At 43.0% G+C, this 22,779-nt stretch overlaps 1 long non-coding RNA gene across 1 annotated transcript in view; it reads right to left on the reverse strand.

The window, feature by feature from the left end:
* Window positions 1-507: 507 nt before the first annotated feature.
* LOC135197963 (uncharacterized) overlaps window positions 508-22,779 on the reverse strand; it is a 25,355-nt gene continuing 3,083 nt past the window's right edge. The window contains exons 2-3 of the long non-coding RNA XR_010310702.1: window positions 2,195-2,282; window positions 508-526 (exon numbers count right to left, since the gene is read on the reverse strand). This is a non-coding gene — a long non-coding RNA (uncharacterized LOC135197963). The remainder of the gene's footprint in view (window positions 527-2,194; window positions 2,283-22,779) is intronic.

Below are 22,779 nucleotides of genomic sequence, written 5' to 3' on the forward strand. Positions count from 1 at the left end.
CCAGTGATGGCGCTACCCCCCTATGGGGAGCCAAATTGAAAACCTGATCACCAGAATCACCACCACTGCAAGACGAACCAAACTTACCCACAGAAGGAAAAGGAACCATTGAAGATGAAGGAGCACTATCCAACACTTCTGAACCTGACAAACCCGAAACTACATCTGAACAACCAACCACGAACTTAGAAACTTTCTATTACAAAGAACTCAAAGCAGGAAATAAAACCAAAGATGTATCCAAAGACGAAACTGTCACACTAAAAACACCTACAGAACCTGAACCCGAAGAAACCTGCACCATCAAATTCTCTTCCTGAACACTACCTAACCTATTATTCCTACTTGTCTGGGTCTTACCTAATTCTACATCAACCTTAGAACTTACATCCTGAGAGGGAAGGGGGGAATCTGCTGCCAACACTGCCTGCTTCGCACCGGGGGGCCAGTAGAACCTACCTTTGAGGCTTGCTGTTTTCCATGACCACCGGCACCTGTTGGGGCTGGTTCTGGAACAGGCGGGGGGCTGAAAAAGAACAATTAGAATCAACTATACTACTACTACTACTACCACTATCTCTATTCTTAGTTAAATTATTCATTAGGCTAGAAAACAGGCTGGACATACTAGATGATAACATGTCCCCTAACTTCTTGAATAACTCTGACTCTAACGCTCCCTTGTCTACTGATTGTACCACTGATCCTGATGCGGTTACTCTTCGAGGCTAAGGATTTTTGGGGTTTCATATATTTCTCCATTTGATCTACTGACCCAGACATACACTCGATCCATCTCTGACTGATATACACAGAACCTTCCTACATAAAATACAGAGAATGTTGATCATGTTTGAGGGTACTCATCCTATGCTTGCAGGATGTGCAGAATCGATGAGTGCCAACATCTTCAGCAGTAGAAGGTTAAATTGTCGAAGCTGTAGATGAAACGGAAGCAGAAGTGTTAGCAGATGACGGCGTTTTATTTTCTAACTTATCCATAGCGAGTCCAAAGTCAAAATCGGGAGAGAAATTCCAAAATCCAGTCAATAAAGCATAGATCCAAGAGAAAAAGGCATTAATAACAAGCCAAAGTCGTAATCTGATATCCAAAATTCAAAAACTCTTTAAATGGGGGTCAGGCTAAATGACCTAAAGTTCACCTGATGTGGGACAAATCCGCACAGCATGGCGAACAAATAACAATAGGGGATATCAGCCTCGGCAGACCGATATGTGCAGCAGCATTGCCAACGGTACCTTAGTTAACTTATTTGACAAGATTTTACTGATGACAGTTAACTTACCACTTTGTGGGTAAATTTATGGGGATATAGTTCGGGCTGGTCAGTGACCAAGGCTAATTCAGGTGTTCAGGGAGTGTATTGCAATATGGAACTATCATGCAAAATGTTATGAAATACTCCAGCAACCAAATGAGAAATGAGTAGAACATCGTATTGTCTCCAAAAAATGTACTGACAAAACTATAGCAAACTCATGTTAACAGCAAATGCATACAAAAAATCAGTAATAATGATTACAGATAATGAATATGAATGAAATAAGGACAGTACTGTAAAAGCAATAAGCATAAAATCACAGAGGTTTGAGTGAAGTGCGTTTGCATGCATAGTATAGGCTTCTTAATCTTGACCAATTCAAGTTTGTTTGACTGGAGTTTCCCTCTCTGCAGAAATGAGGCAATGTATGATTAACTGTAGTGTAAAAAAAAAAAAATCTTTCCTAGATAGCGACCTCCAGAAGGTTTTAATCTGATAAGTATCCTCCTTTGCTGCATGTTTAGTACAAGCCTGTTGGGGATTACAGTAAAATCATAAAGAAAAGACTGTAAATATCATAAAGATGACTCCCATGAGATATTACTCCTGGATAACAACCCCTAAAAACCATTGGGGTCACTATCTAGGAAAGATCCAAAATGTTTACTGTGAATATAATTACATTATAAGATGCAAGAGACATGAAAGCTCAATAGTAAAGCACTCCATTTGTGACAGCTAATCAAGTCTGGAATGTCTACTCAAATGTGTATCCACAATTTAACACTTATGTATATGAAGTGTGCTTGTTTCTTTATGCCTACCACCAACTTCAACCCAAATGCCAAATTCCAGGCTTTACAGGGGGCAGTTTTAACATATAAACATACTGTACAGTATATTATACTCACATATACACAGCCATGACCTTCCTCGTCTCTGGCAGACTGATTGCCATAATGATCCAAAGGCTTCTCACACAATAAGAATTCTAACGGTCTGCCAAATGTAGTAGATGGAATTAGTTCTCATAATAATAATAATAATAATAATAATAATAATAATAATCATAATAATAATAATAATAAACTTTATCAAAAATAATGGCAGAATTCACAGAATTGATTTTATATAAAATTCTTTCAATTCTCCTTATTATTTGTCTTTCTGGCAGGCTGGTATTATAAAGCAGCTGTCCAATATTCATCATGCTGTAGGTCGTCAATGGAATTTCAGGCTGGTATTATCAAAGGCAACTGGTTATCAGGGACAGGCTGTGGTCGTCAAACAGGTATACAGGTGTGTCTCATAGGTCGGGAACAGGCCGTAGTCGTCAGGGGTCTATCCAGTATTCCTTGTTTTTCTTCTTTTCTGGTTTTTCTATAGGCGTCTACATGTTTCAGCCACCTCGTTTGGCCATCTTCGGGAGATGGAACGTGCAGCCCAGGTCCTAGTAAACAATGGACACATCAATTGAAGCATCCAGGACGTCTTTAGGAAGAGCATGGAGAAGTGGTACCTACAGGAACCCCGCCTAGACCCCCAGCAGAAAATTAATTTTTTCTACAAGGCAACCTTCCATTGGCGATATAAAGAAGATGAGCGAGCCCTTCGGTAAATAATCAAGAATCACGTTTCTCCGACCGACAACAAGCAGATCAACCTGATCACATTTTATAGAAATAAGAAAACATGCAGCCTTATTATGAAGAATAACCCCGCACCGTCGCAGGATCCCTTGAAGAGGACGAATGTCATCTACAGATACACGTGCCCAATCCGAGGATGCCTCGGAACTTACATCGGGATGATGTCAATGCGCCTCTCCAAGAGGATCTCCTGTCACGTGCAGGATGGAACAATATTTAATCATGCAAGGACTGCGCATAATAAAAGAATTCGCCGCTGCGACATCGTCGGTAACTTCGAGGTTATCGACCAAGCACCCGATCTACGTTGTTTGCGAATCTTAGAAGCGCTTCACATCGGGAGGGAGAAGCTCAGTTTTAACATCACACAGGAGACCTTCCTCCTCCCCACCGCCGTCAGGAGAGCAGCAGACAACGCCCCACAACAACCATCGCACCAGAGGGATCCTGAGGATGATAGAAGCATTAGCTCTCATCCTGAGGATGTCCCTAGTAACCCTGAGGGTGACTGAAGCTCAAGCTCTCGCCCAGAGGACGACCTGGTAGTACGCTCTTCGAGGGGACCTCCACCATCTGCAATAAGGATGAGGCTCTGCCCACGAAGAGGACAGCCAAAGAGCAACCGGCCCCCTGATGACATCACTTGTGATGTCACAGGTATTGCCCAATGAAAAGTGAGGTACCCATCTCCTCAAACCACCCGAATGCAATAAATAGCGTGAATCCATCCGACACAGACCATTGCACTCAGCGATCCTCTCCCAAAGATGGCCAAACGAGGTGGCCGAAACATGTAGACGTCTATAGAAAAACCAGAAAAGAAGAAAAACAAGGAATACTGGATGGAATCCTGATGACTACGGCCTGTTCCCGACCTACGAGACACACCTGTATACCAGTTGACAACCACAGCCTGTCCCTGATAACCAGTTGCCTTTGATAATACCAGCCTGAAATTCCGTTGATGACCTACAGCACGATGAATATTGGACAGCTGCTTTATAATACCAGCCTGCCAGACAGACAAATAATGAGAACTGAATTTTATATAAAATCAATTCTGTGAATTCTCCCATTATTTTTAATAAAACATGTTTGAAAGAAGGTCTGTTTCCAGCATACACAATAATAATAATAATATAATAATAATAATAATAATAATAATAATAATAATAATAATAATATCAAATTTAAAAACAACACTCTCATCATAAAACTGAAGAAAAGAAATGTGTAGTACTAAGAATTTTTATGTGACTATAGATTATGAATACAGAGAATCCTGTGGTATATATACAGACTGATTTTGCATACAAACAGGTACAAACAATGGTTGTTTTTATCTCTATAGCTCCTTAATATTGTGAAAAGTGAAATGACAAAAGATCATATATGTGTGAGTATACCATTAGTAAAAAGAAAGTTTGCAGTGTATGTTTAAGATGTGCTTCTCCACACAGTAGAAAATTGGAAGCTTGCAAAGAATATGGAGGTGACTCTAAATGGGTGTGACAAAAAGTTTTTTAAATAGACCTACTTATCATAAAATAGCTATTAACTTTGAAAGGTGCATCCACTGCAAAAAACAAAAGATTCCAAAAACCCAGTTTCAACAATCATGCCTAACCAATTCAATATGATATGTGGGAGGTTTTATAAAGCAAATAAGTCACTAAAGGAAAACGTCGCCACATATACTAGAATTCCATTAGAATGAAAGAGGGGAGCTGGAAAGTATGGGTATGACAGCTATAATGAAACATACGTAATACGTATACGTAACGTAATAATAAAACAGAAGAAGAATTCTAAAAAATGCGTATTTGTTGGCAGTCTGATTTATTTTATATTTTATGATATCTAATTCACATTTTTTTATTAAATGTATTGCATGTACTCATTTCAAATAATTATTAAGTAACCATTCACTATAACAAAAAAACAAAAAAAAGCTTCCAAACGTCTGTTTACATCCAGCACTTATGAGTATCGAACGATCGCCAAGCAATCACTTTTACACAGTAAGCCATAAATTTTCATTCTCTCTCGTCAAAGACTGAAACTACCAAAACAGCTATAAATAACCATTCATTTCTATTTCTTTATTCTATCATGTTACCTAATGTTTTTTTTTTTTTATTAAATGTATTGCATGAATACTAAGTTTTTCAATTTACAACAACCTTTTACCAATAGAATACTTAAAGCACAAGGGGTAGATGCTGACCAATAGGAGAGCAGGACCTAATGGGGTGACTAGCATCAGGAACCAATGGAGAGCGGGAGGATGGTGGCGGAGTTTACTCAGTTGGCGGCGCGGGAGTTTTAAAATTGTTCTCGGTGGTCCGGGCGAATCTCGGGACTTTATAGCAACAACCTTTCGTATCTTGAAAACTTTTCGTATGTAGAGCAGTAAAATTTTTCGTATTGGCTTTCGTAACTTGGATTTTTCGTAAGTTGAGCCTTTCATATCTCGAGGTACTAGTACTGTACATATCTTCTACAATTTACAAGTGTCTTTTCTGCACAAAAAATTTTTGGCTGAAAGAGTCACTACTGAGACTGTGAATAGGATAAGAGAAATACTAGGGTAAACAACTGAGTGGACTGGCCAACTCACTGACTACTGAGGTTTTGGCCACCTTCCAAAAAAGTACTTTAACATGTCCCGACACCGGAGATGGTCATCAGTCATGAGTTGTTGGTGGTGATAACAGGAGCTCAAGACCTCTACTCTCCTTTCGAATAAGTATTTTCTCCAAAGTTAGAAATTAAGGCCATATTTTAAGATTTAAACAAAGGGTAATGAAAAAGGTGGCCGACGCAGTGCCCACAACACCAAAACGCTTTCAAAGTTTTTACTTACTACTCCAAATATTTTGAAGATTGACGCCATCTTGATGTTTGTGGAGTCGCTTGTGTCAACAAACTTCCCATTTCCTGTGCTAAATCCGCACACCACTTGTACCCATAGACGCTGGGGCACTTTCATCACAACAATCGTAACCTTGACCTCTGACCAGCACTTAATCGTACTTATTCAAGGGGACTACGGCATCGTACTTATTCAAGGGGACTACGGCATTCTTTGTGGCGTTGTGCGCTCTTCAATTGTTTATCAGTGTTGTCAATTGGTATGTGTTTACCCTCCAAACTGGGTATAAGACTTACACAAAACTGGGGAAATAAGTGAAATTAGCATATCTATTTGTAGTATATATACATATTACAGCAATTTTATCATTACTGCATTAGCATGACAACTAGAATTCATGGAAACAGTTTGTAAATGCATCGGCATATGTGTGAAGCTCCACAAGATTGGCAACGATGAGTCTTTTTGCTGTCGTCTGCTCGTACTTCAGAAATATCTGTAATTTTTCAGGGTTAATTTGGTTGCAAAAAAGGGATAATTGACATGAATTACATAAACATTTTGAAGTAAAGTTAAACTAAATAATGAGTAAAGTAAAAAATTAAGGGAATAAAGCTTTGCACCTCATAAAGAGTGTAGTCACCTGCTGCTCGTAACTGTGTTTGCAGAGTGAGTGCTTAGGAACCAGGAACAGCAATGTGGTTCAAGTGCAATGTGGAGTGAATTAAGACCAAAATGTGTATAATTACAATCAAATAAGCACTGTGGAGTTTCAGTTGCGATGGCAGTAAGGATAAAACCACCGATTACAAGGTAAAAATGAATTCAGTTCAAACAATGACCCTGGGAATAAAAAGTTTCATACTTCTACTAATACAGGCAACAAAATGTTGTTTTATTGTTCTGATTACAACTGCAATCTTGAGTAAGATCAATAAACGTTACATATAGACGCTAACATTGTTCAAATGAGTGCTGGGAAAGGGGGTGGATTGTCCGTTGGTTTAGAAACCGGCCAGCACCACGATTGCTGCCATATTGGATTTCAAAATGCCTTGAAAATGAAATTTTCATTATTAAAATGAAGTTTTTATTGTATACTTACCGAACAATTATAGAGCCGTGATTTCCACGAGCGGCAGGATACTAAATTCAAATTTAGCGCGTCGGCGTCGCCAACACTGGTGGTGATGACGTCATCATCCTCCACTCGCGGGAGAACCAGTACAACTGCCCCCAGGTGAATCCAATTCTTTCTGCCCGTCCGTCCACCTAAGGGGAGGAGGGTGGTGTATAATCATAATTGTTCGGTAAGTATACAATAAAACTTCATTTTATAATGAAAATTTCATTTTTATTGTAGTGTCTTACCGAACAATTATAGAGCTGATTACACATTTATGGGAAAGGTGGGATTCAGTGGACCACTAGTATTTTTAAATGGTTACATTTATTGCAATACCATAAACACTCAAGGTGTCTGTTGTACCTTACCTTGTAAGAGAGCTACAGCAGACTGTTACTTAAACCCTCTGCCTCTGGTCGGTGCTCTTCTTACTATTGTAGAGGAATTGGAATTTGCCCAAAGTAAGCCTCTACAGAGTGGAATCCTTCCGTAGTTTCAAGCGAGTCAAGGCTGACTGACGGAGGATAGTAACAACAAAGATGCCCTTGCCCTGGGCTAAGACCAGAAATTCAATATACAAAACATTTGTCCACCACCCAGATTTAAAAACATATATACCCAACCATTGTAAAATCTGACCTAACAGACTGGTGAGTATCCCAGGTACTCAGTACCCCCAGCTTCCCTTGAACTCGACAAACCTATTCAAGGTGAAAAGTTAGCATACGATGGTGACGACCCCCATGTGCCGTTTCTCCCAACACCATGCCAGAAACCGCCACCGGACCTAACGTTTTACAATTCTCGAAAACCGTTTCTATCTCTTTGAGATAATGACTCGCAAAAACCGAATTCGATCTCCAGAACGTGCTCTGAAGAATCGAAGCTAAAGATAAATTCTTTCTGAATGCTAAGAAGTTGCCACTGCTCTAACCTCGTGAGCTTTAACTCTCAGAACGGAAAGATTGTCGTTCTCGGACTGCGAGTGAGCTTCCCTGATAAGCTCTCTAATAAAGAACGATATAGCATTCTTAGAAAGAGGACGAGAGGGATTTTGAACCGAGGTCCAGAGCTTAGAAGATTGTCCTCTGATACCCTTAGTGGTCAAACAGATACTGCCTTAATAGCCCTGACTGGACATAAGAGCCTTTCTTCCTCCTCATGTCCAACCAAATCAGATAAGTTCCTTACCACAAAACTCCTCGGCCAAGGATTAGAAGGATTCTCATTTTTGGCTAGAAGGTCAAAGATACCGAAAATACAGCAGGTTGCCTTGAGAGAAACCAGACATCACTTTTGTCTATAGCGTGCAATTCGCTGACACTGCTTAGCAGAAGCTAGTGCAATAAGAAAGATGGAGAAAGAGTGCCTTCTTAGGTCGGTTCCTGAGTGAACCGAACTTCAAAGGCTCAAACGGTGGCCCCATGAGGAACTTAAGCACCACATCTAAGTTCCAAGCCACTGTATCTTGCGGGAGCTTAGTGGTTTCGAAAGACCTAATGAGGTCCGACAGATCTGAATTGGAGGAAATATCCAAACCTCGATGTCGAAAAAACCGAAGAGAGCATGGCTCTATATCCTCTGATCGTCGAAGGAGCCAGTTTCTTAGAGTTCCTAAGAAATAGAAGAAAATCTGCTATTTCTGTTAAAGAGGTCGCAGAAGTAGAGACTTTAGCACTTCTACACCACTCTCTGAGATTCTCCACTTCCCTTGTAGAGTTTGTTAGAAGACTCTCTCCTACAACGAGCGATAGCTTCTGCAGCTCTTCTTGAAAATCCTTTCGCTCTGACAAGATTCCGGACAGTCTGAACCCTGTCAGAGCTAGAGCGACAAGTTTTGGTGGAACCTCTTGAAGTGAGGGTTGTTTGAGAAGCCACTTCTCTGGAGGAAGAAGTCTGGGGAAGTCTACTAACAACTGGAGAAGGTCCGGGAACCACTCTTTCCTGGGCCAAAAGGGAGCGATTAACGTTAGCGTTACATTGCTGTGCGACATGAACTTGTTTCAGCACCTCTCTTATTAGACCGAACGGAGGGAATGCATAAGCTTCCAGACCCGACCAATCCAACAGCATTGCGTCCACGACCAAGCTAGAGGATCTGGGACTGGAAGAACAAAAGAGAGGAAGACGGTTGTTCCTCGATGTCGCGAACAGGTCTATTGACGGTCGTCCCCAAAGGCGCCAAAGTTTTCTGACAAATCTTGTTGTCCAAAGTCCACTCCAGAGGGAACACTTGTTGTTGACGACTTAACTCGTCCGCCAGGACGTTCATCATCTTTCCCGGAACAAATCTCGGGACTAGCTGAACCTTTCGCTTCGTTTGACCACAGGAGGAGATCCTTGGCTACTTCGTACCAGAGAGAAAGACTGAGCCCTCCCCCCCTGTTTCCGCACGTACGAGAGAGCCGTGGAGTTGTCGGAATGTACTGCACTACTCGGCCTTCTACTAAGCTCCGAAACTGTCTGAGCCCTAAGAAATTGCTAACAGTTTCCTTTACTTTATGTGGAACTTCTTCTCCTTCTCCGACCAAGCTCCTGAAAGTCCGTTGATTTCCCAGTAGGGCTCCCCAACCTGTGTCCGATGCGTCGGAAAAGAACTGTAGGTTCGGGAGGATGGGTCGTAAATCTAACCTTCTTCCAAACCTTGCTCGAGAGAGCCACCACCTTAGGTCCTCTTTTATTTGATCTGTGACAGGAAAGGTAATCGAGTCTGGTTGTGTCTTCCTGCACAAAGAGGCTCTCAGGAAAAACTGCAGAGGTCTCATGTGCAGTCCTTCCCAACGTCACAAATTTCTCCACTGACGTCAATTTGCCCAGGAGCCTCATCCACTGATTGGCAGAAACTTACCTTTTTGTCCAAGAACTCCTGAACTGTCTCCAGACAGCCTTGAACCCTCTTCTGGGGGGACAGAAAAGCCGAAAAAACTTGAGCATTCAGAATCATCCCCAAATAAAGGATGCTCTGAGATGGAACCAACTGGGACTTCTGTTTGTTGACCAGAATTCCTAACTTTCTGGCAAGATCCAGAGTTGTTCCAAGGTCCTTCATGCACCGACTCTCTGATTCCGACCGGAGAAGCCAATCGTCCAAGATAGAGGGAGATTCTTACTCCTAAATATGTGTAGCCAGCTTCCTATCGGGGATAGAACCCCTGGTGAAAAACTTGAGGAGCGGTCGCTAGTCCGAAGCAAAGCGCCCACCCGAAATTGAAACACCTTGCCTTCGAACATGAACCTCAGGTACTTCCGAGATTCGCGATGTATCGGAATGTGAAAATAAGCGTCTTGCATGTCCAGCCAGAGACCATCCAATCCCCCTGTCTGATGGACTCCAGAACCGACCGAGTGATCTCCATATGAAATTTTGTTTTCTGGACATGCAAGTTCAGGCGCTCACATCCAAAACCGGCCTCCAGCCCCCTGATGACTTGGGAACTACAAAAAGGCGATTGTAAAAGCCTGGAGGAAAATCCCCTTCTATCTGTTCTATCGCTTCTTTGAGAACAAGCGCTTCCACTTCTGCGGCTAGCGCCAGAAATTTGTCTGAGCCCGGAGAGTATGCCTGGAATGGAATTGGCACAGGTGAGAGCGAGGGAGGTGAAACGAGAGGAATACGATAGCCGAACTTGAGTACTTGCACTACCCAGGCTTCTGCTCTCCTGTTTTCCCATTCCTCCCAAAACAGAGCCAGCCTGGCTCCCACTGGTGCATGAAGAACCGAGCTTTCATTTGGAAGGTTTGTTAACCTTGGCCGAGGCCTTAGACTGAGGTCGCAAATTCGATTTCGGGCCGAAAGAAGCGCTTGGGTTTTCTCCCTCGAAAAGGCGCTTGGGCCAGAGGAGAAACCGAAGGAACAGTCTCCACAGGAGCTTTAGGTCTCTTAGTAGACTGTGCCAGTAAATCCGAAGTAGATTTCTTATCTAGCGCAGACGAAAATTGACAACACTACATCGTCTGGAAAGAGGTTATCTTTCTTTCACAAAAGGAGCAAACAAGAGAGCAGACTTCTGTTGGGACGTAACCCTTTTAGAAGCAAAGGAGCACCAAAGTTGCCTTTTCTTAAGGGTACCAAAGGCGATGAGCGAAGCTAACTCATCACATCCATCTCTAATGGATTTGTCCGCACAGGACAGAACCAATCCAATCCTCGCTAACTCCTGGGAAAGAGAAGGACAGTCTTCGATCTTGGCCGCTAAAGCGCCAATAGTCCAATCAAGGAAGCTAAAGACTTCCAAAAGTTTAAATTGATTCTTTACAACGTGGTCCAACTCAGGCGCTGTAAAGAAAACTTTCGCTGCGGCGAAAGCAGATTCTTCTAGAGGAGTCGATTAAACTGGAGGGAAGTCTCCCTGGGAGGAGGCAGAAACTCCCAGAGAAGGAGCTTCCCCAGTTACATAAAACCTATACCTCTTACGAAGCAACTTAGAGGGAGGGTAAGCAAAAAGAGCCTTCCCTAAGTCTCTTTTCATAGACATCCATTTCTCCTCTCTCATTCAACGAATGTCTAACCGCTTTAGATAGAACAAGTTTTGGGAGGAGAGGTCTGAAGTTTTCCTCCTCATCATAAAAAAGTCGAAGTTGGGGAGCGCGGAGCCGCTTTCTCAAAAATAATCTGGATAAGATACCAGAAGAAATCTAAGGAGAGTGAATAACACGAGAGGTGATGTGAATCCTCCTCCTCTACTTCTTCTTCATTCTCCGATACCGCCGAAGAAGTAGACGGAACTACAACCGGATCTGAAGGTTTCGAACCACCCTTGGACTCATTCATACCAGTTGGTTAACATCTCTAACTGCTTGCGCAAAGGCGCCAGAGACGAATCAAAAACAGTTAACGAAGGCTTGGAAGAGCCTAAATGTTCAGCAGGAGGCGGAAAAACTACTTGCGCCTCGCTCGGTAGCCGCCGAAATTCGAGGCGAAACAGGCGCATCAGGCTAACAGACGAAAAAGCGCCTAAAGAAACACCCTTAGAACTGCTAGCTACAGCGCTAAAACCACAATCTCTACTAGTAGTAGATGGAGCCGAAAAAGGCACAGATTGAGGCGACGAACGAAGCCGCTAACGGCCGGCGGCGCAACCCTACTCTCAGGCTCCTTATACCGCTTGACTGGAGGAGGAGGCGAAGAATCGGCGCCTGAACGCCTCTTTAAGGGACGCGAAAACGGGCGAATCTCGCCAGAGCGCCGCGCGACCGGAGACGAATCGCTTGAATCATTCGAAAGGCGTCTGACCGCAACACCTTTCCAACGCTTAACCGAGCCCTGTTGAGGCGCAACAGGCTCAACAAGAGAGGCGCCTGTCTGTGGGCAAATCCCGATCGACTCCCTTGGACTTCCGGTATGTCTTCTCCCCGGTGCGGGGGAGCTGGACAGTGACCTTTGTCTAAGGAGACGTGTCAGGACAGACAGACGCACCCTCAACTACACTCTTACCTGAGGCCGCTTTCTTCCAAAAACGTCTTAACTGAATTACCAAGTTGCAAAACCGTATTCGCTAGTACCGAAAATTTCTGATCTAACCTCGATTCCAGACTGGCAATGGTGTCGAAGAAACTACGGGGAAGCCGGGAGAACTGGGATTTTAGTAGGAATGGGAGGTGTAGTTAAAGGAGACATAACAATTTGAGGAGAAACAGAAGGAACAGATGCACGCAAGAACCGAAGCAGAGCTAAGTCTACTTTCCCTAAGCGCTGCTTTTCTAATTCTGTCTTTAGCTAATTCTCCGAGTATGAACTAAAAAACTTCCATTGAGAATCAGTCCAATCACTACACTCGTTACATGTTCGATCTGCTGAACAAACCTGTCCCCTACACTTAACACATTTAGTGTGAGAATCATATTCTAACTTGGATAATCTAGTTTTACATCCTGAGATGCAAAACCTAACTCCCGACGGACTAGAATCCGACATGGCAACGCCTAAATAAAAAGCAAAATAACAACAACGCCAAAAAAGAGTACTTCACCAATTCCGAAGATCAATTCCACCAGAAAAAAAAAAAAGCGAAGCAAAGTCATCCAACCGCACCGACCACCGATGTTCAGCGGACGCCGGCAGGAAAAGAATTGGATTCACCTGGGTCCAGTTGTACCTGGTTCTCCCCGCGAGTGGAGGAGATGACGTCATCACCACCAGTGTTGGCGACGCCGACGCGCTAAATTTGAATTTAGTATCCTGCCAGCTCGTGGAAATCAACGGCTCTATAATTGTTCGGTAAGACACTACAATAAAAATATATTTTACGAAGAGCTCATATGCTTATTTTAGTTTGTATGGGGGGTGGCTTTCATATATCACATTATGTTGATGAAACCTCAATCTTATGAATGGTATGCTTAAAGTTGTAATTGTATTCTTGTTTCACCAATTAAATACCGTGTGAATAAGGCCTGGTCAGCGCGATGACGATGGATTGTCCGCGGTTGTTTACCAAGTAGCTCTAGGTCACAATCACGGACAATCCACCATCATCACCCTGTCCGGGTCTTATTCACTCGACATTTAATTAGTGAAACAAGAATACAGTTTTCAAATCCAATATGGCGACTATCATGTGGCTGGCCGGTCTAATCACGGACTGTCCACCAGTCTTTCCCAGCCGTTCCCAGCACTCATTTGAACAATGTTTAGCGTATATTTGTAACGTTTATTGATCTACTCAAGACTGCAGTTGTAATCAGCACAATAAAACAACATTTTGTTGCCTATATTAGTGAAAGTATGAAACTAGTTATTCCCGGGGTCATAGTTTGAACTGAATTTATTTTTACCTTGTAATCGGTGGTTTATCCTTACTGCCATCACAACTGAAACTCCACATGCTTATTTGATTGTAATTTTATACACTTTTGGTCTTAATTCACTCCACATTGCACTTGAACCACGTTGCTGTTCCTGGTTCCTAAGCGCTCACTCCACAAACACAGTTACGAGCAGCAGACGACGACACTGTTTATGATGTGCAAAGCTTTATTTCCTTTATTGTTTACTTTACTCACTATTTAGTTTAACTTTACTTTTATTTCAAATGTTTATTTAATTCATGTCTATTCATGTCTATTATCCCTTTTTGCAACCAAATTACCCGGAAAAATTACAGATATTTCTAAAGTAGATACAATCCAATGTTTCTAACCTTGCCGTACATCTGGCTGCCAAAAACCATCGTGGAGCAGACTATGATTAGTGGATTATATATATATATATATTTTTTTTTTTTTTTTCTAGCACTTTTCATTAGTATTTTGATTTTTTTAATAACTGTATGCCAGAAATAAATGTCCACCTTTAATGTTTGCATGCTAAGAATGGCAAAATATCATTGCCACATTAGTGGAGCTTCACACATACGCTGATGCATTATCATAAACTGTTTCCATGAATTCTAGTTGTCATAGTAATGCTATAATGATAAAATTGCTTTAATATTTATATATATATACTTTAATACATAGGCTAATTTCACCAATTTCCACATTTTGTGTAAGTCTTATAACCAGTTTGGAGGGTGAACATATACCAATTGGCAACAGAGAGAGAGAGAAAGGAAGGTGAAGGAAGGAAGAAGGACAGGGGTGGCGGTGGAGGTGGGGGGAGAGGGTAGGTGGAGCTTTTTACACATGTTCGCTATCCATTCTTTTGGATTAGAATGGAGTGTTTGTCTCTTGGTACAAGGACAAGTGGTCGTTATTCTTCACAATTCGTGATTCACGATACACTTATAATTACAGCACTGGGTGTAATACACTATAGCAAAATCTCGTTCTGATACGAGTGTTCATTACAGAAGTATTGCCAAAAAACGTGCTTCCACTGTCTCTGAAACCCATAGTAGGTATGCTGCTTAGTTGTCAATCAAGTTTATTTGTAATCAAGTATTTTTTACAAGCTAGCTATTGTATAAATTTGTATTTTTCTCAATCAAAGCAAACATATGCTTCCTCAGTGCTAACTTTCATCTTTTAACGACCTTCTGGTCATTGCAAATTCGGCCCCATTAATTTCTTATGGTGCGAAAACAGACAGAGGCTCAGGGAGCGAAAGCGATTGCGTCACACTACGGCGATAATCCGGCAGTAAAACATCTTCATATATCCAAAAAGAATAAATAATAAAGATATATATGTGCATTATGATTATAACAATTACATGAATAGCTGATAACAATCTGCATAACTGGTAAACTGTTCTGCAAGAAAGTTGAGTATAGCAATTCATTTACAATTGGTACGAAAGTCAAGATGTCGTGACGTCATAACACAAGACTTAAAAGAACGTTCTAATTCCGAAAAATAATTATTTAAATTTGAGTCAGAATCGAGTTCTGATTACAACTGCAATCTTGAGTAAGATCAATAAACGTTACATATAGACGCTAACATTGTTCAAATGAGTGCTGGGAAAGGGGGTGGATTGTCCGTGTTAGACCGCCAGCCACACGATTGCTGCCATATTGGATTTCAAAACTGCCTTGAAAATGAAATTTTTCATTATTAAAATGAAGTTTTATTGATTATACTTACCGAACAATTATAGAGCCGTTGATTTCCACGAGCGCAGGATACTAAATTCAAATTTAGCGCGTCGGCGTCGCCAACACTGGTGGTGATGACGTCATCTCCCTCCACTCGCGGGAGAACCAGGTACAAACTGCCCCAGGTGAATCCAATTCTTTCTGCCCGTCCGTCCACCTAAGGGGAGGAGGGTGGGTATAATCATAATTGTTCGGTAAGTATACAATAAAACTTTCATTTTAATAATGAAAATTTCCATTTTTTATTGTAGTGGTCTTACCGAACAATTATAGAGCTGATTACACATTTATGGAAGGTGGGATTCAGTGGACCACTAGTATTTTTAATGGTTACATTTATTGCAATAACCAGTAAACACTCAAGGTGTCTGTTGTACCTTACCTTGTAAGAGAGCTACAGCAGACTGTTACTGCCTCTGGTCGGTGCTCTTCTTACTATTGTAGAGGAATTGGAATTTGCCCAAAGTAAGCCTCTACAGGAGTGGAATCCTTCCGTAGTTCAAGCGAGTCAAGGCTGACTGACGGAGGATAGTAACACAAAGATTGCCCTTGCCCTGGGCTAAGACCAGAGAAATTCAATCATACAAAACATTTGTCCACACACCAGATTTAAAAACATATATACCCAACCATTGTAAAATCTGACCTAACAGACTGGTGAGTATCCCAGGTACTCATACCCCCAGCTTCCCTTGAACTCGACAACCTATTCAAGGTGAAAAGTTAGCATAGAGGTGACGACCCCTGTGCCGTTTCTCCCAACACCATGCCAGAAACCGCCACCGGACCTAACGTTTTACAATTCTCGAAAACCGTTTCTATCTCTTTGAGATAATGACTCGCAAAAACCGAATTCGATCTCCAGAACGTGCTCTGAAGAATCGAAGCTAAAGATAAATTCTTTCTGAATGCTAAAGAAGTTGCCACTGCTCTAACCTCGTGAGCTTTAACTCTCAGAACGGAAAGATTGTCGTTCTCGGACTGCGAGTGAGCTTCCCTGATAAGCTCTCTAATAAGAACGATATAGCATTCTTAGAAAGAGGACGAGAGGGATTTTGAACCGAGGTCCAGAGCTTAGAAGATTGTCCTCTGATACCCTTAGTGGCAAACAGATACTGCTTAATAGCCCTGACTGGACATAAGAGCCTTTCTTCCTCCTCATGTCCAACCAAATCAGATAAGTTCCTTACCACAAAACTCCTCGGCCAAGGATTAGAAGGATTCTCATTTTTGGCTAGAAAGGTCAAAGATACCGAAAATACAGCATTGCCTTGAGAGAAACCGACTCTTTTGTCTATAGCGTGCAATTCGCTGACACGCTTAGCAGAAGCTAGTGCAATAAGAAAGAGTGCCTTCTTAGTCAGGTTCCTGGAGGTGAAGCCGACTTCAAAGGCTCAAACGGTGGCCCCATGAGGAACTTAAGCACCACATCTAAGTTCCAAGCCACTGTATCTTGCGGGAGCTTAGTGGTTTCGAAAGACCTAATGAGGTCCGACAGATCTGAATTGGGAGGAAATATCCAAACCTCGAGTCGAAAAACCGAAGAGAGCATGGCTCTATATCCTCTGATCGTCGAAGGAGCCAGTTTCTTAGAGTTCCTAAGAAATAGAAGAAAATCTGCTATTCTGTTTAAAGAGGTCGCAGAAGTAGAGACTTTAGCACTTCTACACCACTCTATGAAGATTCTCCACTTCCCTTGATAGAGTTTGTTAGAAGACTCTCTCCTACAACGAGCGATAGCTTCTGCAGCTCTTCTTGAAAATCCTTTCGCTCTGACAAGATTCCGGACAGTCTGAACCCTGTCAGAGCTAGAGCGGACAAGTTTTGGTGGAACCTCTTGAAGTGAGGTTGTTTGAGAAGCCACTTCTCTGGAGGAAGAAGTCTGGGGAAGTCTACTAACAACTGGAGAAGGTCCGTGGGAACCACTCTTTCCTGGGCCAAAAGGGAGCGATTAACGTTAGCGTTACATTGCTGTGCGACATGAACTTGTTCAGCACCTCTCTTATTAGAACCGAACGGAGGGAATGCATAAGCTTCCAGACCCGACCAATCCCAACAGCATTGCGTCCACCGACCAAGCTAGAGGATCTGGGACTGGAGAACAAAAGAGAGGAAGACGGTTGTTCCTCGATGTCGCGAACAGGTCTATTGACGGTCGTCCCCAAAGGCGCCAAAGTTTCTGACAAATCTTGTTGTCCCAAAGTCCACTCCAGAGGTAACACTTGTTGTTGACGACTTAACCTCGTCCGCCAGGACGTTCATCTTTCCCCGGAACAAATCTCGGGACTAGCTGAACCTTCGCTCGTTTGACCACAGGAGGAGATCCTTGGCTACTTCGTACAGAGAGAAAGACTGAGTCCCCCCCTTTTTCCGCACGTACGAGAGAGCCGTGGAGTTGTCGGAATGTACTGCCACTACTCGGCCTTCTACTAAGCTCCGAAACTGTCTGAGCCCTAAGAAAAATTGCTAACAGTTCCTTTACATTTATGTGGAACTTCTTCTCCTTCTCCGACCAAGCTCCTGAAGTCCGTTGATTTCCCAGTAGGGCTCCCCAACCTGTGTCCGATCGGTCGGAAAAGAACTGTAGGTTTCGGGAGGATGGGTCGTAAATCTAACCCTTCTTCCAACCTTGCTCGAGAGAGCCACCACCTTAGGTCCTCTTTTATTTGATCTGTGACAGGTTAAGGTATCGAGTCTGGTTGTGTCTTCCTGCACCAAGAGGCTCTCAGGAAAAACTGCAGAGGTCTCATGTGCAGTCTTCCCAACGTCACAAATTTCTCCACTGACGTCAATTTGCCCAGGAGCCTCATCCACTGATTGGCAGAACTTACCTTTTTGTCCAAGAACTCCTGAACTGTCTCCAGACAGCCTTGAACCCTCTTCGGGGACAGAAAAGCCCGAAAAACTTGAGCATTCAGAATCATCCCCAAATAAAGGATGCTCTGAGATGGAACCAACTGGACTTCTGTTTGTTTGACCAGAATTCCTAACTTTCTGGCAAGATCCAGATTGTTGTTCCAAGGTCCTTCATGCACCGACTCTCTGATTCCGACCGGAGAAGCCAATCGTCCAGATAGAGGGAGATTCTTACTCCTAATATGTGTAGCCAGCTTCCTATCGGGGATAGAACCCTGGTGAAAACTTGAGGAGCGGTCGCTAGTCCGAAGCAAAGCGCCCGAAATTGAAACACCTTGCCTTCGAACATGAACCTCAGGTACTTCCGAGATTCGCGATGTATCGGAATGTGAAAATAAGCGTCTTGCATGTCAGAGAGACCATCCAATCCCCCTGTCTGATGGACTCCAGAACCGACCGATGATCTCCATATGAAATTTTGTTTTCTGGACATGCAAGTTCAGGGCGCTCACATCCAAAACCGGCCTCCAGCCCCCTGATGACTTGGGAACTACAAAAAGGCGATTGTAAAAGCCTGGAGGAAAATCCCTTCTATCTGTTCTATCGCTTCTTTGAGAACAAGCGCTTCTTCTGCGGCTAGCGCCAGAAATTTGTCTGAGCCCGGAGAGTATGCCTGGAATGGAATTGGCACAGGTGAGAGCGAGGGAGGTGAAACGAGAGGAATACGATAGCCGAACTTGAGTACTTGCAACTAACCAGGCTTCTGTCTCTGTGTTTTCCCATTCCTCCCAAAACAGAGCCAGCCTGGCTCCCACTGGTGCATGAAGAACCGAGCTTTCATTTGGAAGGTTTGTTAACCTTGGCCGAGGCCTTAGACTGAGGTCGCAAATTCGATTTCGGCCGAAAGAAGCGCTTGGGTTTTCTCCCTCGAAAAGGCGCTTGGGCCAGAGGAGAAACCGAAGGAACAGTCTCCACAGGAGCTTTAGGTCTCTTAGTAGACTGTGCCAGTAAATCCGAAGTAGATTTCTTATCTAGCGCAGACGAAATTGACAACACTACATCGTCTGGAAAGAGGTTATCTTTCACAAAAGGAGCAAACAAGAGAGCAGACTTCTGTTGGGACGTAACCCTTTTAGAAGCAAAGGAGCTACCCAAAGTTGCCTTTTCTTAAGGGTACCAAAGGCGATGAGCGAAGCTAACTCATCACATCCATCTCTAATGGATTTGTCCGCACAGGACAGAACACCAATCCAATCCTCCGCTAACTCCTGGGAAAGAGAAGGACAGTCTTCGATCTTGGCCGCTAAAGCGCCAATAGTCCAATCAAGGAGCTAAAGACTTCCAAAAGTTTAAATTGATTCTTTACAACGTGGTCCAACTCAGGCGCTGTAAAGAAAACTTTCGCTGCGGCGAAAGCAGATCTTCTAGAGGAGTCGATTAAACTGGAGAAGTCTCCCTGGGAGGAGGCAGAAACTCCCAGAGAAGGAGCTTCCCCAGTTACATAAAACCTATACCTCTTACGAAGCAACTTAGAGGGAGGGTAAGCAAAAAGAGCCTTCCCTAAGTCTCTTTTCATAGACATCCATTTCTCCGTCTCTTTCAACGAATGTCTAACCGCTTTAGATAGAACAAGTTTTGGGAGGAGAGGGTCTGAAGTTTTCCTCCTCATCAAAAAAGTCGAAGTTGGGGAGCGCGGAGCCGCTTTCTCAAAATAATCTGGATAAGATACCAGAAGAAACTAAGGAGACGTGAATAACACGAGAGGTGATGTGAATCCTCCTCCTCTACTTCTTCTTCATTCTCCGATACCGCCGAAGAAGTAGACGGACTACAACGGATCTGAAGGTTTCGAACCACCCTTGGACTCATTCATCCAGTTGGTTAACATCTCTAACTGCTTGCGCAAAGGCGCCAGAGACGAATCAAAAACAGTTAACGAAGGCTTGGAAGAGCCTAAATGTTAGCAGGGAGGCGGTAAAAACTACTTTGCCGCCTCGCTCGGGAGCCCGCCGAAATTCGAGGCGAAACAGGCGCATCAGGCGTAACAGACGAAAAAGCGCCTAAAGAAACACCCTTAGAACTGCTAGCTACAGCGCTAAAACCACAATCTCTACTAGTAGCAAACATGGGAGCCGAAAAAGGCACAGATTGAGGCGACGAACGAGCCGCTAACGGCCGCGGCGCAACCTACTCTCAGGCTCCTTATACCGCTTGACTGGAGGAGGCGAAGAATCGGCGCCTGAACGCTCCCTTTAAGGGACGCTAAACTGGGCGAATCTCGCCAGAGCGCCGCGCGACCGGAGACGAATCGCTTGAATCATTCGAAAGGCGTCTGACCGCAACACCTTTCCAACGCTTACCGAGCCCTGTTGAGGCGCAACAGGCTCAACAAGAGAGGCGCCTGTCTGTGGGCAAATCCCGATCGACTCCCTTGGACTTCCGGTATGTCTTCTCCCCGGTGCGGGGGAGCTGGACAGTGACCTTTGTCTAGGAGACGTGTCAGGACAGACAGACGCACCCTCAACTACACTCTTACCTGAGGCCGCTTTCTCCAAAAACGTCTTAACTGAATTACCAAGTTGCAAAACCGTATTCGCTAGTACCGAAAATTTCTGATCTAACCTCGATTCCAGACTGGCAATGGTGGTCGAAGAAACTACACGGGAAGCCGGAGAAGTGGGATTAGTAGGAGGAATAGGAGGTGTAGTTAAAGGAGACATAACAATTTGAGGAGAAACAGAAGGAACAGATCATCGCAAGACGAAGCAGAGCTAAGTCTACTTTCCCTAAGCGCTGCTTTTCTAATTCTGTCTTTAGCTAATTTCTCCGAGTATGAACTAAAAAACTTCCATTGAGAATCAGTCCAATCACTACACTCGTTACATGTTCGATCTGCTGAACAAACCTGTCCCCTACACTTAACACATTTAGTGTGAGAATCATATTCTAACTTGGATAATCTAGTTTTACATCCTGAGATGCAAAACCTAACTCCCGACGGACTAGACAATCCGACATGGCAACGCCTAAATAAAAAGCAAAATAACAACAACGCCAAAAAGAGTACTTCACCAATTCCGAAGATCAATTCCACCAGAAAAAAAAGCGAAGCAAAGTCATCCAACCGCACCGACCACCGATGTTCACTGCGGACGCCGGCAGGAAAAGAATTGGATTCACCTGGGCAGTTGTACCTGGTTCTCCCGCGAGTGGAGGGAGATGACGTCATCACCACCAGTGTTGGCGACGCCGACGCGCTAATTTGAATTTAGTATCCTGCCGCTCGTGGAAATCACGGCTCTATAATTGTTCGGTAAGACACTACAATAAAAATATATTTTACGAAGAGCTCATATGCTTATTTTAGTTTGTATGGGGCTTTCATATATCACATTATGTTGATGAAACCTCAATCTTATGAATGGTATGCTTAAAGTTGTAATTGTATTCTTGTTTCACCAATTAAATACCGTGTGAATAAGGCCTGGTCAGCGCGATGACGATGGATTGTCCGCGGTTGTTTACCAAGTAGCTAGGGTAAACAATCACGGACAATCCACCATCATCACCCTGTCCGGGTCTTATTCACTCGACATTTAATTAGTGAAACAAGAATACAGTTTTCAAATCCAATATGGCGACTATCATGTGGCTGGCCGGTCTAATCACGGACTGTCCACCATCTTTCCCAGCCTTCCCAGCACTCATTTGAACAATGTTAGCGTATATTTGTAACGTTTATTGATCTTACTCAAGACTGCAGTTGTAATCAGCACAATAAAACATTTTGTTGCCTATATTAGTGAAAGTATGAAACTAGTTATTCCCGGGGTCATAGTTTGAACTGAATTTATTTTTACCTTGTAATCGGTGGTTTTATCCTTACTGCCATCACAACTGAAACTCCACAGTGCTTATTTGATTGTAATTATACACATTTTGGTCTTAATTCACTCCACATTGCACTTGAACCACGTTGCTGTTCCTGGTTCCTAAGCGCTCACTCCACAAACACAGTTACGAGCAGCAGACGACGACACTGTTTATGATGTGCAAAGCTTTATTCCTTTAATTGTTTACTTTACTCACTATTTAGTTTAACTTTACTTTATTTCAAAATGTTTATTTAATTCATGTCTATTCATGTCTATTATCCCTTTTTGCAACCAAATTACCCCGAAAAATTACAGATATTTCTAAAGTAGATACAATCCAATGTTTCTAACCTTGCCGTACATCTGGCTGCCAAAAACCATCGTGGAGCAGACTATGATTAGTGGATTATATATATATATATATATATTTTTTTTTTTCTAGCACTTTTCATTAGTATTTTGATTTTTTTAATAACTGTATGCCAGAAATAAATGTCACCTTTAATGTTTGCATGCTAAGAATGGCAAAATATTCATTGCCACATTAGTGGAGCTTCACACATACGCTGATGCATTAT

The sequence above is a fragment of the Macrobrachium nipponense genome, chromosome 21 (assembly GCF_015104395.2).
Source record: "Macrobrachium nipponense isolate FS-2020 chromosome 21, ASM1510439v2, whole genome shotgun sequence".
NCBI lineage: Eukaryota > Metazoa > Arthropoda > Malacostraca > Decapoda > Palaemonidae > Macrobrachium > Macrobrachium nipponense.